At 40.7% G+C, this 19552-nt stretch overlaps 1 long non-coding RNA gene across 1 annotated transcript in view; it reads left to right on the top strand.

Annotated features, from left to right (window-relative positions):
* The first annotated feature begins 2108 nt into the window (after positions 1 to 2108).
* Positions 2109 to 19552, top strand: part of LOC138716653 (uncharacterized) — a 52611-nt gene continuing 35167 nt past the window's right edge. The window contains exons 1-2 of the long non-coding RNA XR_011336698.1: positions 2109 to 2258; positions 19063 to 19172. This is a non-coding gene — a long non-coding RNA (uncharacterized lncRNA). The remainder of the gene's footprint in view (positions 2259 to 19062; positions 19173 to 19552) is intronic.

Here is a 19552-nt window from a genome sequence, read left to right as displayed (position 1 = left end):
CCGTACCATTGGAGTTGGTCAATTTTCATCTTTTACGGGAGAATAAGGATTTGTTTTTATGCCAGTCACTTCATCCATAATGAATCTTCATCCTTCCCAGTGGAAAAAAGCCAGCCTAGATGCTTGCTTAGCTGTTCAAATTAGACACCGGATTTTACCTTACAACTCTTACACAGAGCACGTGGACTTTGGGACATTGAGTCTGGGGGAGGAGGTGTGACAAACAGTGCTTAACAGCAGGTGGTTTTGTTTTTTGATGAGACATGCTGTTATTTACCCAGAGGAGAAAAGGAAGGCAAACAGAGAAGATGGGGAAGTTTAGCCCATATGGGAGGGCAAGCAGAAGTGGGAGAACTGAAGTAAATGTAATCAGTAGTATTGTATGGCAGTTTATAACCTGAATCCAAGAAACATGGCAAGAATTCAGTTACTTGATTTGGCTGAGAGTCAGTGAAAGGGATGTTACTTATGGTTTTGAAGAATTTGGCAACAGAACAACTACATGTGAATGATGTTCCAAGGGAGGACATTGTACCAAGACAAAAATTTCATATAGATAATATTTGGCTCCAAACTTGCAAGATTTGGATATCTATGGTACAAAAGTCAAGACACTAACAGGAAAGATCAAACAAACCCAATGAATCTTTATTACCTCACAAACATCATCAAAAACTGTATAGCCAGCTGTGATGCTCATCTGCTCCTATGTAAATGAGAAGTAGGAAACCAAAAATCTGATTTTTTTTTCCTCTTGAAAAATCCACCTTGAAGTGTTTCTTCCTTGAAAAGTTAGTATTTTACCATTTTTCATCAGTTTTCAGTTTGCAGCTGCAGATCATTTACCACATTCCTGTGCAGCAGTGCTGCAGACTTGTTAACCTCTGACCCTAGTTTCCTGTTGAGCTGTGACTAAGCTGTGCCCCCAAGGCCTGGCTCCAGCAGCACGAGCGGACATATGCCCTCACTGGGGCCCCATATTTTGAGTGAAATCAGTCTGCTGCAATATTAAGCTCCAGAAGCTGGGATTCTGCCACCAGGGGACCTTTATGTGTTCTACCTCCTCAATAAGGCTCAGGGCATATGCCAAACCAATATCTATGCAGCTGTAATGAAACCACTGCGTTTGTCTCACTGTTAAGGCAAAATACAATCAGCCTTCAACGTCGCTTTGGCTAAGTTAATTTTCTCACATCTGCACTTCCCAGACTAGTTGGAAGCCTGGAGCTAGCAGTGTTCTCCAGGGGTCAGTATTGGGTCCAGTCTTGTTCAGCATATTGATCAATGACCTGGATGAGGCGATGGAGTGTCCTCTGAGCAAGTTTGCTGATGACACAAGACTGGTAGGGGTGGCTGATACACCAGAAGGCAGTGCTGCCATTCAGCAGGGCCTAGACAGGCTAGTGAGTTGGTCAGAGAGGAACCTAGTTCAGCAAAGGCAAGTGTAGGGTTTTCACCTAGGGATGAATCAACCCACTCACACATGCCAGTTGGAGGTTGACCTGCTGGAAAGCAGCACTGCGGAGAAGGACCTGGGAATCCTAGTGGACAAGTTAACCATGAGCCAGTAATGTACTCTTGTGGCCAAGAAGGCCAGTGGTAACCTCAGGTACATTAAGAAGAATATGTCCAGCAGGTTGAGGGAAGTTATCCTCCCCCTGGTGAGGCTCCATTTGGAGTCCAGTTCTGGGCTCCCCAGTTCAACAAAGGCAAAGCAGTGCCATACTTTATCAGGTAATTTATTAATGGTACTCCAAATTGCACACTAACATTTTTGGTGATATTTTGTTCATGGTTTCTTGTGTTCTGGATGAGGTGAAAGCAGGTGTAGCACAAAGAGATTTGCCACATAGGACTGGTGCTCTGAAGTCTGCTTTCATTTAGGAACAAAAGACAGGCTGAAGTTAGGAGGGAGGAAATATAGATCACATCTGTGCCAAATATCTAATGCATAACATTAACAAAAAAAGCAAAAGAGGAAAGGAAATTTAAACTTGGAGAGGGGAGGCATCTCTAGGGAAAAGGCACATTAAAAAGAATAAGAGGAACCCAAGACGAGTCTGTTCTTGATTTGAAGACCACAGCATAGCAGCCTGCTGAGAGGAACTGAAAGAGTCTCTTTTGTAACAACAAGGTCTTTGAGCATTGCACAACCATTTGAGAAGTGTTCTGGGACATCCACGAGACTTCTGTGAATAAACATAGAGGAGGATGCAGCTGTTGAACACTGTCTCACAGTTTACAGACATAAAACAAAGGTAAGTTCTGGTGCTCAGACTACTAACTTGGTGAAGATATTTGCTGAAGTCTGGGAACTGATACTAAGACAGTGTTGGGCACAGGGAACTAAGTGTCTCTCTGCTCCTTGGTTTTATGCTGCCAACACCTGCTTTTCCTTCCATTGCCTCATGGGCTTGGGAAACATAAGGGACTTGAGCCTGTATCTGTAGGTACTATTCCTTTGTAGGGATCTTGCTTGCTCAGGGAACTTCCAGGGCTCGGTGCTGGGTCCAGTTATATTCAATATCTTTATCAATGACCTTGATGAAGGAATTGAATGCACCCTTAGCAAATTCACAGATGACATTAAGCTGGGAGGAAGTGTCAATCTGCTTGAGGGTAGGGAGGCTCTAAAAAGGGATCTGAACAGGCTGAATTTATTGGCTGAGGCCAACAGGATGAGGATGAACAAGGCCAAGTGCAGACTTCTGCGCTTGGGACACAATAACTCCATGCAGCTTTACAGACTTGGGGAGGAGTGGCTAGAAAGCTGCCTGGCAGAGAAGGACCTGGGAGCTGGGATTGACAGCTGACTGAATATGAGCCAGCTGTGTGCCCAGGAGGCCAAGAAGTCTTGGCTTGTATCAGAAACAGTGTGGCCAGCAGGATGAGGGAAGAGATTCTGTCCCTGTACCCAGCACTGGTGAGGCTGCACCTCGAATACTGTGTTCAGTTTTGGGACCCTCATTACAAGGAAGACATTGAGGTCCTGGAGCATGTCCAGAGAAGGGCAACAAAACTGGCAAAGGGCCTGGAGAACAAGTCTTACGGGGAGCAGCTGAGGGAACTGGGGTTGTTTACCCTTGAGAAGAGGAGGCTGAGGGGAAACCTTATCACTGTCTCGTACTACCTGAAAGGACGTTGTAGAGAAATGGATATTGGTCTCTTTGCCCAAGTGATAGGTGATAGGATGATGGGAAATGGCCGCAAACTAAGCCAGGGGAGGTTCAGTTTGGACATTAGGAAAAATTTCTTCACCTCAAGGGTGATTTGGCACTGCAACAGGCTGTCCAGGGAGGTGGCTGAGTCATCATCACTGAAAGTATTTAAAAGATGGGTAGATGAAGCGCTTAGGGATATGATTTAGTAGTGGATAGGTGCAGTTGGGCTTGATGATCTCAAAGTTCTTTCCTAACCTAGCGATGCTATGATTCTATGATCCTGTCTTCTGTGAAGGCAGAAGTGAAACTTCCCTTCATTTCACTACGCGTATTCATTTTAGTCCAACATTTATCCTGTTCCATGTGCTTTATCCTGTTGTTTTACTGCCATAAGTTATTTGCATTAAGAAAAAGAAAATAAAATAGGAAAGAAAAAAGCCAGCAAGTCTGAAGTGAAAAATCTGTGTCCATATGCACACTATCGTTTATAACAAAGTGGTTGTCCAAGGTTTGAGAATCCTGATAAAGCACAAATTTGACTGACAGTTCTAAAAGTCAGGCTCAGAACCCACAAAGTATTGTAAACTGTGCCCCCCCACGCCCTCAGCACTTTCAGGAAAATAAAAAGAGTGACTATCAGGCTTTGGACTTCTCCAGTTTTCTTCTGCCTGCATAGCAGTCAAAAAGTAGGAAACTTAAAAAGTACAACCTTGCAGGGTTCCAAATATTTGCTTTTGAGAGTTGTTATATGAAGGCATTTACAGTACTCTAGCAATTAATTGTAATTGCTTTGTCCCTTAGTGTCTGGATGTCTTGAATGAGGATAGCAATATTAATAGTACTGATTGTAATTGCAGCTTCTCCTTCAGCCAAGTTCTGCCCTCTTTTAATTTCATAAAGCCTGACTGAAGATGTTGAGTGTTACTGTGGTCTAACTGAGAAACTAGTGTCACTGATGCTTTGGACCATATAAGGCAAACTTACTCTGCTGCACTTCATAGGCTACAAGCAAATTGCAGGGACTCCTGCTAACGATTACCTCCTGCAGTCCCAAAGGGTTTCCAGGGATCACAGCCCAGGAAGAATTTTGGAATGACTTTGTTGAATGATTTTGCTTATTGTTCTAGTGCAGATATATGGGTTGTTGTCTATGCAGGGAGCTGGCATTACAGCCCTTACAGTTAAGGCTGTTTTGATAGGGAAGTACTGTTTTTCTATCCTAATGCTTGAGAAAGGGCATCTGTTATTCTCAGCAGATAAAAACTGTCTGCAAGCTGGAACCTTGTAATGGGTGCAAATTAATATTTCGCTGTGGATTTATTGTAATATTTTATCTTGAGACTTGGGAAGGGTGGCAGCAATTTATTTATGCTAGTTCATGCCAATAAGGAATTCTTGATGTCAGTGGGAACAGAGCAAAATACTGAAAGTTTTTGGGTAGACCACAGAGCTGGTGTACTCAGCCCATGAAGCTCATTGATTAGATTTGGTTCATATAGAAACAGAACAAATTACTGCATGATGGTATTTTCTATTCTGAGAAGAAAAGATGGCTCTATAACCTTTCAGGCTGTGTGTAATTGGCCTAAGGACTGATTCCTAGTCCTGAGACTCTAGTCACATGGACTGGCTCGTGTCCTCCCTGTTCTATAGCAGATTTGTCTTGAAGAAAACTTGCTACAGACATTGAACAATAAAATAATGTGGACAATCAGAGCTCCAGTGTTCAAGCTTATTCCCTGGCTCTCTGTTACTTAGCACTGAAGCTATATCCTCAAAGTCCATTACAGACCTCTTTTCTGTAATTCTGTGAAAGTGATTGTTTGTTATAATGAGTTGCTAAAAGAAAGCCGGTAATCTTATTAGAGTAACTATCTTTCAATGAATATATGGTATGTAGGCTCAAGTATTTTGTCATTAAGGGATGTCCACTGAGAGAAAAGAAATGCCATACTTTTGATTAACAAGACTTTAAAGTCTTCCAGCTCCTCTGTTCTACTGGCACAGTTCAAGCTCATGTCACCGATGACTGAAAGTTTTAAGACAATCTATATGCAATAGTGCTCCTGTCTTTACTATGAACCAGTGCCCATACCACAGAGTCCAGAAGCACAATCACAAAAAATCACAACTACAGCTTTGCTGACATGGGAAGTTTCCAAGTCTCCAACGGACTTTTAGCCCAAAGACCTTAAAAAGTGTTTGCTGAAGAATGATAATCGAGCAACTCATAATGCTGATGTCTATATATCTCCCTGTTTCGTATCACAAGAGTTGTGTTCTGTATCTGACAATGAATATGAAGCCACATAGTTATATTAAAAATAGTCACTCACATTCTTCATGATACAGGAATAGGGGCAGGTTGGAGAAGAAAAACAGGCATATAAGCAGTGCGCACATTTCCTTTCATAGACAGACTTTTCCTTATGAATTACAAGCAGTGTTTAATGACTGAGACATAGAGGGAGGAAACATGGTCTGGTTGCATGAATGCTGGAGCCTTTTCTAGATCATGTATTGTGGAACACTGAGATCATTTAAAAGAAATAAGGAAGAACATGAAAGAACTCCTGTATACTTATACCAGATGTATCCTGGTGAAAAGACAAGGACTGAAAATTTAAAACAAAATGGTTTATGTATCATTTTTCTCCAGAAGAAAAGAATCAACCAGGTTGCTGCTTGACTTTCATAAGGCTTGTTGTAGAGCATATTACCTGTCATAATATCAGATATTTTTAATTTCTGTACAAAGGCACAGATGTACTTTTGCGAAATGGAGCATTCAATCCTTCCTCATGATAAAACCCCTTCAGTTTGAAACAAATGATCTTGACTAAATGTTGTACCGAAGTCTTAATACCAGGCAACTTTCAGAAGTAATTAGGTACTACTTTATCACTTTGTCAATTCTCTCCTTATCCGCAGATAAACGTACTATATAAACTCACTGTCTAAAAGGGACATGCTGCTACTGAGATCTTTGTACCCTTTCTTTCAGAACAGTGTTACTTTGTTTTTAAAAATGGTTCCCCACCTTACTCAGAAAAAACAGCTGCATTGATGATCAGTTATTACTCATTAGATATTAACTCATGAGCACTTATTCACAAGAGGACTCATTTGACTTAATCATGTTTTATAGTTTGATGAACTAAATACACATACTTGTCTTTCTGAGAGAAGTAGCATAAGAACAGCATAGTGTTTGTAACAGAGTGTCTGAGATGCGATGGTCTCTCCATGTGGAGCAGCAAGTCAAGCCCCTAGTGCCAGACCATACTTGTTTTGGACCTCCAGTGAGAGCAGATTAATTTGGTGCATACGATGCCCATCACAAAGTCAGCCCTTAATTTCCTCACTGGGAAGTTTTTTTCTTATGTGCTTTGAGATGAAAACAAGCAAGGGTGAATGACATGGTAAAGTTTGCCAGTTATTTTGAGGTTTTGTGGATCTTAGCCTGCAAGTGGTTTGAGAGATCAGGACTGGAATTAATTTTCAAAGCCATATCAAAGGATAAAATGAAGACTTTCTGTACAGGAAGAACTTTTAAAACGTGTGGGTGTTATTCATTTCACCTCTGAATATTTTTTATCTCCTTTGAGACCAAAATGTTTTGTATGCATTTGGCAATTAAAGTGATGGGGTTGTGAAACAGAGCTGATAAAATACTTTGAGAAAATCAGAAGAGTAACTTTTCATGAGCAAAGGAGGAAGGGAAGAGAAGGTAGATCTGATAAGATTGCAGCACATAACAGTGACAACCAGAGCTGCTCTGTATCAAGATGAGAGAGAAACAACTGCACTGATAAAAAGGAAATATTTGGCCACCGTCAGCTTCCCCAGAGCATCAACTAGCACAACAGACCTAATGAGTAACTCCACGTTGGCAGCATGAGTCATTTCTCTCAGCTGCATGAAAAGAGCTTAAAGACTATGCTCTAGGCACCCCAGCCTCTCCTATTTCAAATCAGCAGAGAATATTTTAGAGGACCTGAATGGAATAATTATCTGAATGGGAAATATTCAGAGGACTTTTGTTTAGTGGGGTAAATTATAAATCAACACCAGATAACCTGTGGAGAGAGGTCATTTGAATAAGAGCAATGCAGCCTTTGGAAAAGAAGCCAAGAGATCAGCTGGCCTCTGTTCATGTTATGGCTCAATGACTGAAATGTTTTGTGCAATTGTGACTGTTGTGGTTGTGAGACTTTCACTGGAACATGTATAAAAAGAACCCCCTGAATTATAATGGTAAGGGGTGTTTGGCCTGGTCACAGGAAACTCAGCAGGCTTCCAACTAAATACAGAAATTACATAAGCAAATACTTAAATTTAAGAAGAGAAGTAGCCATGTAGAATTAAGGTATCTTTTGGGTTATTTACAAGGATAGCAATAGCAAGGTAGCAAGAACCGTCTCTTTCTTTTCCCCACTCTCTCACTTGATTTGTTTCAGAGCTAGTGCGTGAGAGCTTGGTTGAATATACAGGCAAAAACAACTACACAACACTGGGAGCAGTCACAGGACCATATCTTAACTGCTTTCAGAAAGGTAGAAATGTTGAAAAAGCATTGCGATAGGAATTAGAGTAGTTTGGCTTCATGATACCCTGGGCCAGGCCTGGCCATGCTTGTAAATTACGCTGAAGCTGCTATTTACTTTTTTATGTGTTTGCCTGTTTAAGTAAATACAATGTTTGGAGTAATTTACAAAGAATCTGGACAACTCTAGTATTAATCCATATGGGAGATGACTCGGAAAAAAGTAAGTTACTCTGAGAAGGCTGCATGCAGGTGAAAGCAGAGATTTTGTTCACCTTTTTTCAAGCATTTGCTGAACCATGTTGTACCTAATATAGGGTACTTAAAATAGATAGATCTTGAGCTTAATATCTGAGCCACTGTTTTCATATATTACATGGTACAAACTGTACAGAAATTGGTCCATGTACAAGGTGCAACCTGCAACAAACAGTTTTGCCCCACTGGAGGCTGATCTTTTTAAGGCTTGCAACCATCTTTATACTTTTACTTATTTTCACACTACCCTAGTTCATTGGTATGAAACTAATTAAAATAGAAGCATCCTGGAGACAAGATGCATACTTAATTCTGCCTACCAGTAGGAAATCGTATGATAAGAAATGCAAAAACAGAGTTTTGGAGGTCAGACTTAAAAATTAAAACTGTCTTTTGCAAGACTAGTTCACGGTGTGAACATTTTTTTTTTCTCACTTATGTACTTCGACCCATCCAGGACATATTCTCAGGAATAGCCAGGGAGCTCCATTAACTTCACTAAAGCACAAACTCAGCTTGGCATGATCTTTTAGAAAATATTGTTGAGATTTATATGGAAAATACCAGTTTCACTTGACAGGCTGAGATAGTTGGGGTTGTTCAGCCTGGAGAAAAGAAGGCTGTGGGGAGACCTTATCGCAGCCTCCCAGTAATTGAAGGGGGCCTATAGGAAAGATGGGGACAGATTTTAGTAAGATCTACTGTGACAGGGCAAGGACTAATGCTTTTAAACTAAAAGAGGGTAAATTTAGACTGGATATATGGAAGAAATTTTTTACAATGAGGGTGATGAAACGCTGGAATGGGTTGTCAGGCAGGTAGTGGAAGCCCCATCCCTGGAAACATTCAAGGTCAGGTTTGATGGGGCTCTGAGCAACTTGATCTAGTTAAAGATGTCCTTGCTTTTGCGGGAGGGTTGGACTAGATGATTTGTTAATGTCCCTTCCAACCCAAAGCATTCTGTGATTCCATGATTCTCTTTAATAACTCATAAGAACCACAGCCTTTTCTCTAACAGCTTCTTTACCACTGTATAAACTCATTCAGAAACTTAAATTACTTTGACTGCCAATGATTAAAGAACATTTTACAAAGCCCCATGCGGCACACACTAGCCTTCTATAAAATAATGCAAAAATAATTGGCAGGAAGCAACTGAATACTTAAGAGAATTGTAGGAAATAGTTCAGTAAAGTTATGAGGCTAAATTCATCCCCCGTGTAATTCCACTGACTTCATTCTGTTTGTAGATTTGGAATAAGCATCTCAATGCACCCTGCACATGCTGGAAAGTGCCACTTTTAGGCTGACCTGTTATGCCACTGCTGGGCTCTGTGCTGAGCTAAATCCTGCTCTTGACTGCCAAGTTTATTCAGATTAGTGATGTGAGTATATATACCTTCCCTGGGAACTAAAAGATATTATTGTCCTGTCATCATAAAATGGAAGAAATTTTACCAGGATCTTATGCAGCCTCTTTGGTTTTCTAGGTGCTTTTTCTAAGCAATAGCAGTGCATGTGTATGTCTGTATGTGCATATGAAGGTATATATAGACACAGACTGTAAAAGTACTTATTCATTAATTTATTGACTGTAGCAGTCCTCTCAATCGTACACATATGCTTTAGCTAGTCAAATGCACTGAATGAAAAGAAAGCATTTTCCTGGCAAAAAAATAAGGAATTGAATTTAAAATAAAATTGGCAACTTGAAGTTAATAACTTGCTTTAATCTCTCTTCAGGAAAGACTAGCAGTTTAATTTTTTGCATCATTCTTTTAAGGCATGTTAGGACTGGACGTTGCTCAGCCCACCATGGAGTTTGTGATCAAGTTCTGAAATACTCCACTGCAAAACAGACACAGGAATCCTGTCTGTTGAGCGTGGGAGTGAGGGAAATGCTGGGCTATGGGAAAAGCACAAATTTACAGAAAAGCAGTAAATCATCTTCTTTCTTTTTTATGGCTACATTTCAGCTCAAATGTTTTTCTCATTCACTGAAACAAGATTTTCTCTTAGTTACCATGCCTGGCAGTGACGAGTAGTGAGCAGTAAGCCTAAATAACAGGGCTGGTAGAGGAGACGAACTGTGAGTCTTCTACCCCCTTTTTTACTTTACTTTCCACTGTTCAGTTCAAGCCAATTTTCCAGATTTCTACTGAGATTATTAATGTCAGTTCATAGTTGCTGCTGATAATTGAGTAAGGAAAAAAGCGATCAGTTAGTTGACATTTTAACCGCCTCGTCTGAGACTCCCAACTGGAGCTTCCTGCTTCCACCCCCATTTCCACCCTCCAGAGTCCCCAGTGTTCCTTTTCTTCTGCTCTCCTAGCCAGCCTGCCTCTGTCTATACTGATCTTGCACGCTCTGTGTCCCAGCACCAACCTGAGGCTAGTTATAGTGAATCATAAAGATGCCTCACTTAAGTATGAATAACATATGCAGCCTAACTAGCGTATTCATTATGCATTTCAACATAAATGAAAACATTTCTGTGTTTGTTTATGGATTTACTTACAAATGTTACCTCTTTTTTTTTACTACGCCATATATTTTGAACATGGTGTATACTGTGGATGTGAGAATTCTTTCCTGCAGCTGGGTACTTGTGCTCCAAGGTTACAAGCAACTTCATATGACACACAGACCCTCCTTTCAGTTTGCCCTGATATGACTGTTCTTTCCCTCCTCCCCTACGGAGAACAAACTCAGAAATTTTCTCCCTCTCCCTATGAATCAAATCAATTTGTCTAGCTGAGAAAAGGCTTGAAAATAAAAGGGCATGTATTTCATGTGAAGACCTGTGTACATATGTTTGAGAAGAAAAAAGATATCTTTCACAAGCAACCATAACTATGTCTCTGACATTTGATAAGGAAGAGAGAGATCTGTTTGTGTGCAGATTTCTGAAGCCATTTAATGATCAAAGAGCAATCCTGATTTTATCTTGCAGCACTTCCTCTGTGGTGATAAGATTAATTCTTTTAATGTTATGTTTGCCTACTCTAATCATAAATAGATGTGTAAAAATACAAACGTGCAAGACTTGGGGAGGAACATGGAGAATTACTTTGTTGACTTGAGACAGAATAGCTTTAAAATAGATATTTTTTTGCTTTGATTTGAATCTTCATTAATTTTTTGAATAAAAACATATAAAACTTCAAAATTATTGTTTGAATACAAATGAGACTTGTTTTCCTTTTTTCTCTTCTTCCTTTCAAATCTTCCTTCTTTTTCATCAATAGAATGCCAGGCTGATTCCAAGATCTTCTGACATCTACTCTCTACCCTACTGCTAATTCTGTCTCTCTCTGCTTGATAGACTGGATGTTGGATGAGGGCCCTTCCCTGCAGGAACAAAGTTGGCACTTGCAAAGACGCATGCCCCCGGCAGACGTCAATTCTGGAATGTGGCAGGGGATCCCCTTCCAGAAGTCAAGCGTGATGCCGGAAATGCTAGTAGCTATTAATACTGTCTGTATATTTATAATGAAAATTTGGCAAGTGTGATGTTTTAAGACCCATTCCTATCCGAAGTGTTATTGTGGATGCTGGCATGAGACCAAGTGAGTGACTTGAGTCTAGTAAAACTAACCTTGTGCTCTCTTTTTCCCCTCTCTGTAAGTATAGTCATAAGAATAATTGAGGCACTGCTGTAACTTACAGAAAAAAATGTGTTCTGGAAGCCTGATGACATAGTAAAGCATGAAACTCAAGTCTGGTATATTAAACTCTTGAGGAAAATTAACTTTGTTCATTGTGTATGGTGTAAAATGGCAAACTTTTATTCTGTCTTATACAGGCAAAAGATAAAACTGGTAACCTTTATAACCTTTGTGACCTTCCTATAGGTTTTCATGGTTGGGATATTTTAACAGTAGTTTCAAGTGTCTTTTTATTTAAAATAAATTCAAACTTTGCATGTATATTAACAGAGTTGCATAAATGAGAAAGAATTTATAAATGCATTGGTATGCATAGTGTAAGATCTAAAAATCTGAAAATTGGTATGCGAGTCTGTTTTTCAGCAGAGCTATTTCAGTTGCTTGATGAAGCGCCTGTTCTAGAAAGCACATCGTTTAACTTAGTTACACGCTAATGATCCTTACATTCCTACCATTTTTGTCCCCACAGTAGCACATCAAAAAAGCCGGTGGCATTTTGAATGTCAAGGTGAATACAACATTTACTAACTAGAGCTATTCCTGGAGATGTGTTGCTAGAGGGTAAGGAATTATTGGTCTCTCCTGTACTTGGATAGGAGACCATGAGGAAATCTGGATATAGGATGAACATCTACCTGCAGGAGTTATGTAGAAATGTTGCACCTAATTCCATTGTCACTGCTGAGCTGAGATGAATAGGAAACAGGTAGAGGTAACACCTAGATATTACAAGAGAGTTCAGGGTTCTTTATTAAAAGATGTGATAACTCTAAGTCCTGCCTTTACAGAATTAGATAAAAGGGGGACAAAGGGATATTAGGGAAAGTGAAAAGTATTATGATTAAGTTACTTTGGAAGCAGATTATAGTCAAAATCTTCACATGCCTGAGTGAACAACAATTTCACCAGCCTGTGCTGCCACTTCATCAAGTACATCAAATACACTTCATCGGCTAACTCCCCGTTAGCAGCTGTAGCATGGGGTCCAATAATGGCAATACCACTTTGTAATCCTCCTTGTTCTTTATTTTAAACCTAGAGGAATAAGGAGGGAGAATTGCAGTACAAATATTCAGTTTATCCAGTTCTTAACATTATGGTCTGCTCTGGAACAAGATATTTGCTTGGTTTTGCCTCGTGATTTTATGGCCTCCAGCACCTCAGTGCCCACACCTACTAGCCCTTGCTACTACTTTTCCTAAAAGCCATGTCAGCCAGCCTAAGACATCAGAGAGCTTCTCCTTTTCCTGTCTCCTCTCACCTGTCTTGGGCACAGGCTCAGAACGGGCAACAGAGAAGCAAAGAGAGAACAACAAGATATTCCAGATGAATTCCCTGCACAACAGTAACTGAAGGAGCTAATATCTGATGTGCATGTAAGCTGTCATGATTTAATATTTTCATACACTCTCGGTGAGAACAAATGCAGGTCTGATGATGACAGTTTAAAAATGAGCTAACAACATTGGAAGAAGGTGCAGCAACCATTCAGAGGTAGAAACAATGAGTTGTAGAGGGCATTAGGAAAGGACAAATCAGTTTACCAGAAACAATATTAAAAGATATCTCAGTTACTGGCTGTTAAAACCATCATGGAGAAAATTGTTCCTAAAAGATTATTGAATCTACTAGACAAAAACATAACAAGAAATCATGTTTTGAAGCTCAGGCTGGTCAAATTCAGATAGAAAAGAGAACATATGAGTATGATGTTAACTTTAGGAAGAAGCTTCCAGGAAAAGAAATATTACCTACTTTACATGTCTTTCTAGCAGGGTGAGTTTTAATTAAGCCTAAATTAGTGGCCTTAGTACAGGAAAAATACAATGGCCTGTAATACACACAGACACTGAAGTTCTGCCTAACAGTAAACCACATGAATAATGACATTATATGAGTCTATGATTATATGATGGATTCATGAGACCAAGAAGTGAATAACTGAGGTAGGAACTTGGCTGTGTAACCTGCTGGTTGGCAGCTCTAGCCAGCTTTAGCAGGAGGATATGGTCCCATTCCTATCTGTCTTTTTTACACTAGAAAGTCCTACGGAGAGAGAAATCCAGAAGACAGATCCTACCCAGACATAAGCTGTGGTTGCTAGACCTCGCAGATAGAGTCCTTTTTTTTGCTCACAGCTTCTTGCCATTTCCCCAAGTCTTGCTTTTGTATGTGCACAGGGCTCTTCAGACTAGAGGAAGGGACACGTCATCCCTGCCCTCAGGATAGTACAAAGTGTATTAGTCTAGATATACTCTTAAGATACAGATGGTATGAGTCTGACTCCTGCGTTTAGACAAAGCTTCACATCAAGACTTCGGTTTCCTGAATGAGTATACTGACCAATAAGTAATTATGTATAAGTGGATATTGTAATCAGCAGTTTGTGAATGAAGTGATGAGTTCCAGTTTAAAGAGATTAAAGTACCTGCATCTATGATCACATTACAATCAGGGTAGATCTAATCAGTGCAGACTCACTGGAGCTGAGAGAGAGATTCAACTAACTAGCCATTAGGGCTGCAATTTAGTTGCCTACACAAAGCCGTTTGGGAACCTCAGGGCACCTGAAAAGTCTGCAGAGTGCTGGCAGAAGTGACCTATTATTTACAGGAGATCCTCATCTCCTGGTTGTCAGCTGCAGGCCAGGGAGGTTGTTTAACAGCAATCAAAAATACACAGGACACCTACATCTGAGTAGCTCAGTCCATCTCTAGGCATCAAATTTTTGTTAGCTAAATCACTCTCCTGCCTGTCTATATGACTAGATGTCCACTGAGTATGATGGGAGATTTGACACCTCACACTCAAGTAGGTATTCACATTTAGGGGTCTTAATCTAAAGCTGAATGCTACTCATACCAACTGTAGTCCTGATGCTCTGTGTTAATGTCCGCAGCATAAATCCATGCAGACCATATCTCCTCAAGGATCACAGGTTTTTCCTGAATGCAAAACTGCATGCCAAGCTCATCACGTGGGGATAATTGCACCCAACTGGCTAAACTCTGAGAGATCCAAGGCTCAGCCTGGAGTTCCTCTGTGAGTTGTAAATACGAGTAATGTAAAGCAGTGCCACTGGGGAAGGCTTTATAGATCTGCTGGTTTGGAGAAATATGCCTAAACTCTGCTGTAATCCCTGCTTGAATGGTCTGAATCTTGTCCTAAATGACTTAATAATCACCTTGACACTATATAAAAATGTATGTATGCTTTGGTTTAACTAAGAATATATAGACAACAGGCAACAATTCAATGTCAAGAGCATCATTTATGGCAGGGTGAAATCCATTTCTATCATTAATGAAGAAATGATATTTTTTTAAAACTGCAAGGTGAAGTTCCTTAATCATTGTCCTATTTTAAGAACAGTATCTTTAAGGAGATCTACCTTTGAATGTCTGTAACAGTCACAAAGTAATTTTCAGCGCACATACTAAGGCGAGGGAAAACAATTGAAAGTTTATAACAGAAGTTTTCACTTCAGTCAAAGAAAGATCACTGAGGCAGATAAACTGGGTAATGAACCATTACTGACACTAACTTCCTCACAACAATAAAAACAGAACAGCCTGGGTCTTCCACCACAGGCAGTTTTATTTGACATAGTACCTACTACACAGTGACTGATGAGGTGAATAGAGAAAGAATCATCATAGAGCCAGCTGGGAAGACAGTTAGCAATAAGCAAGGAAAAAGAAATCACATTTCTTATGGCCTGCTATGTTACTCCTTTCTTCTCTTCCTGCACTGGCAGGGCTGATCCTGCTCTGCTAAAATACTTTGTACAATGCATATCTCAGCCCTATTTGTTCTACCAGCATTCTTCAGCCATCTTTAAAAGCTCCACTGAAACACAACACTGTTTAAAAAAAATAACAAATGCAGAATTATTTGGACCACGTCACAATGAGGAGGAAAGGGAGTCCTTGGTTTTCTGCCCTACACCTATTGCCATTACTGCAGCAATACATGCTGTCCCTGGGTAACTGTGAGCCAGCTGAGGCCAGACAGCCTACTGTACCTCCTATATCACCACACTCTTGTCCTTTGATTACAGAGCTGCAGGGTTTGCACTGGAATCATTAATTACAGGTGATGATCTATTCCCACTATATTTTCCTCCACACTACGCACCTTCCGCCTAGGCAGTTCTGTTGGGGCTTTGTCCTGCCTGCGTAAAGTGAGGAATGCAGAAGGAACTAAGTAAATGGGTGTGAAATAGGTAGTAGATGCAAACCTGTGTCCTATTTTACTTATCTGTGAGGACTTTCTTTCCCCTTGCCAGCACAAAAACCTTCCCAGGAGGCAAGGCTCAACACTGGGAACGGATACCGCTGCACTCTTTTCTGCTCTCTCAAACATCCTGTGTCTGAAGGGACTCCCTGCTTTCTTCCTGGGGTGTTTAGAGGACAAATATCTTCCAGGCAAGATCCATTCTTCTGTGATGTGGCTATGAGAAAGGTAAAGCAAAGCACTACTGTACAGAGCTGGACAATATGTCCTTTATTTCTAGGACAATGAAGCCTTTTTCTGAGTTGAAAAAAACACTTCATCCAACAATACTATCCTTGGCAGTACTACAGTTTTCCCAGCTTCCATGGCCTAAGTAGGTAGATTAAGTTTCTCACCTGATTAATCACACCACTGGCCCTTATTGTCTCTGCAGAACAAAACATCATCGCTTGCTGCAGTCACTGATGCTCTTTGCTGCTGCAAACTTTTTGGGAGTTTTGATAAAATCTTTTTTTTCTGGATGCTCCCTTACCAGTTACTGCTGACCCACTCATTTGAATGTATTTGTTCTATAGATCAGTCTCACTGCTGCGGATCTCAGCTGTTCTCAGTATCCAAGCTGAGCTCGTCCTGCTGCAGAACCGTCCTCTAGTTTCTTTTTTTCTCGCTGCCCCTGGAGTACCAACTAGTCTAGAATTACCTCACCAATTACCCTGTCTTGATTTTGGACTGATAATTGTGTCTCAAGTGACACATAAGTTGCTACAAAAGAATTGGGTTTGTCTGCCTGTGTTTCACAGTTTCTATCTTCAGTGAATGGAGATTAGTTTTTTGATATTCTCTTCAGATATGGCTCAGCCTACTGGGAATTCTACTTGTCCAAAGCCAGTGACACCAAGGCAGTGGGCTTCTCCTGTGCTACATAAAGGGGCTTCAGCTCTGCTTTTAACATTTGATTGGAAGAGAAAATGTTGTTTAAGATTCATTAAAAAAGATTCAATAAGGGAAGGGATAACCATTAGAACTTGAGGTAGAAAACAGCCCATTGAAAAAAGAGGGCTTGAGCAGAAGAACAGATTTTCAGTAATCTGCAAGGAGAGTCTGTGCAAACCTTTCCACATGTTTCGATTTTCACATGTTTCGATTTTCACATGTTTCAGCAAGCTGTCCTTGGAGAGGCAGCATGTACTGTATGGGCAACCCTAGACCCTGCTTTCAACCTGGAAGTCATTTGCATTCAAAAATTTTAGGCCTAGATTTGAACAGCATGCTTCAGAGTTGTGAAGGTACCAGACACAAAGCGCTGCTCTTTAAATGTTCCTACTTCCTATCATGGTAGAAGAAAATCTTTATGGATGTCTGCTCTTCCAGGCATCTTAAATCTTGAGGTGGAACGTGTTTGTTCTCCCAGGGATGGAGGCTACATCAAGCCTTCTTCCTCTTATGCATAGAGGCAGTTCTAGAGAAGGCGTGTTCCAGGGAGGGCTGCACAGAGAAGCCTCTATTTCCTGGCTAGGGTTAATGGGCAGAGGTCAAAGCAATACCATTTATCATCCTGTCATGTGACAGATGGTGGTAGCCTGTCCTTTTAGTGATCATAGTTGCATCTCCCTCCTTATATCAAATCAAAAGCAGCCAAAACATAATGCTAGCCAGTAATTTATTGAGAGCTGCAAGGTAATTCACCCTATTAATAAGGCACACTAGTTGACATGATGAGGATGAGACCATGCTAAACAACTGAAGTCTCATGACAGGTGAATGGATGAGACTGGTGTCACTGGGCATCTATCAGCAGCTCTCTTCCTGAATCTCACTTGTCCCATGTCACAGGGCTGGTTCCTCTTCCTTTCAGTGTGCTGCTGCAGCAAATTTTCAGTTTCCAGCCTGCTACATCGGTGTTTCTCATTGCCATTTGTGGAGTGGGCAGTGGTACTTAAGTTGGTATGGAAGGGCTATCAGTCTTCCAAAGCTCTTAGGAAACACAGAAATTGCAGGCGCCTGTGTCTGCTTGAGCATCTTTTCTTTCCCTTCTGCAGTGGGGAAGAAGGGCTGGTTATGACATACAGCTGCAGGATGAAAGGAATGAGTGTGGGATCCCCTATTTGTTTTGTGGCATATGACATTTATTTCATTATTCCCCTCTTTGGCTGAAGAAGTCTGTTGTAAAAATAAACATTAAGGCTTTGAGAATGCCTACCCCAGCTGCATCAGGGTGCTCTGTGTCACCCTCTAAACACGTTTCACTGGATCTAGGAAGAAATGTGTGCTGTGGGAAGTCTTATCTGAGGCATAGCATTTCTGAGCATGACTATAAAGAGGAACTTGTGCAAACTAGGCATCTCAGGCTCTCTCTCCACTGTCCTGTGACATGCTGAAGAGGCTCTGTGAAAGTGATCCTTCTCTGCAGCCTGGCAACTGTATGTAGGTCTTTGTACGGCCCCACAACCCACTGACTTGTAGATATTGTAGAAGTCCTTTCCTCTGAGTAAGATAATTGCCAGTCCTGAAAGAGTATTTTCCCTAATGCTACTTTGAATCACTTGGTTTGTGTGGCAACACTTAGGGCGAAATAATATGTTTACTTACAAATGTAGATTGTCAAGAATGGAGCAGTACTGAGAAAGACCATCCTTTAGAAGTACTCTCTCTCTCTGGATCACATTTTATCCTAAACTGGATATCATTATAACTGGCAAGAGAACATGAGTGAGGAGGTTTCTGGTAGGTAGATCACACCAAAGCTGGCTAGCTTATCTACATTTAAATGTATCTTGCAGCTCTACTAAAACATTATACAACAAATTGGTTTTTTTAGTAGCCCAGACAGGCTCCTCCCCATCAAATATCTTTGGCAGAAGAGCAGAAAGAGTTGCAAACTGCTCTGCCAAAATGCTAATTAGTCCTTAGGGAATCATGCAGTTATGCACAAACATGTGGCTGTTTATGACTTCTGCATAATGCATATGACTTAACTAATGCACTTTTTTTTGGTTTCCTACACAGGAGTTCTGTATATATATCAGTTAATATTATGGCAGCTGCACTTCCAGAAGTCGCATAAGAAAGGAACAAATTAACTTTCATTACTGGAATACATAGAAGTCAGCTACGTATTTCAAATTACAGTAAAATATCATTCATTCTCTGTATAGCAACCACATGTATCTTTCTGTCTCTTAATAACTTCAAGGTTCTCAGGGGACTTCGATGTAAGTCCAACATGGGCTCACTACCAGCTCAGAAAACAGGCGGAATGGGTGATGCAGTGCAGAGATGTTCCTCTTTCACTCCTCGCTAAAGGTAATTTGAGGGGATGGGAGTTTCTGTGTGGGAGAATATATGATGCAAGAACAACCTAAAAATATTTCTTTTTTGCTTCCATAGCAACTCCCATGCCAGTATCTCTTTGAATTTGTTAATTCATTCTCTCAACTCTCTTTCTGGGCTTTGACCAGTTTGCAGAAGTGCAAAGTGATGTTTACAGCTTGTGTTTACAGATGTGTGTCTGCAGTCTGTTCTGGCAGCAGAGCACATCCTCTTCTCTGCTGGCTGCAGTACTTGCTAGGAGAAAGGGTGATGGTCCTAAACCCACTGGCAGAGCAAAAGGACAGCAATTACCTTTTGCAGACTGCTCTCTGCTCTGTGCTCTGGCTCTGGCTCAGGCTCCAGCTGACTCCAAA

Source organism: Phaenicophaeus curvirostris, chromosome 1, assembly GCF_032191515.1.
Source record: "Phaenicophaeus curvirostris isolate KB17595 chromosome 1, BPBGC_Pcur_1.0, whole genome shotgun sequence".
Classification (NCBI taxonomy): domain Eukaryota; kingdom Metazoa; phylum Chordata; class Aves; order Cuculiformes; family Cuculidae; genus Phaenicophaeus; species Phaenicophaeus curvirostris.
The sequence above is the reverse complement of the archived record's forward strand: the minus strand, read 5'-3'. Positions and strand labels throughout refer to the sequence as shown.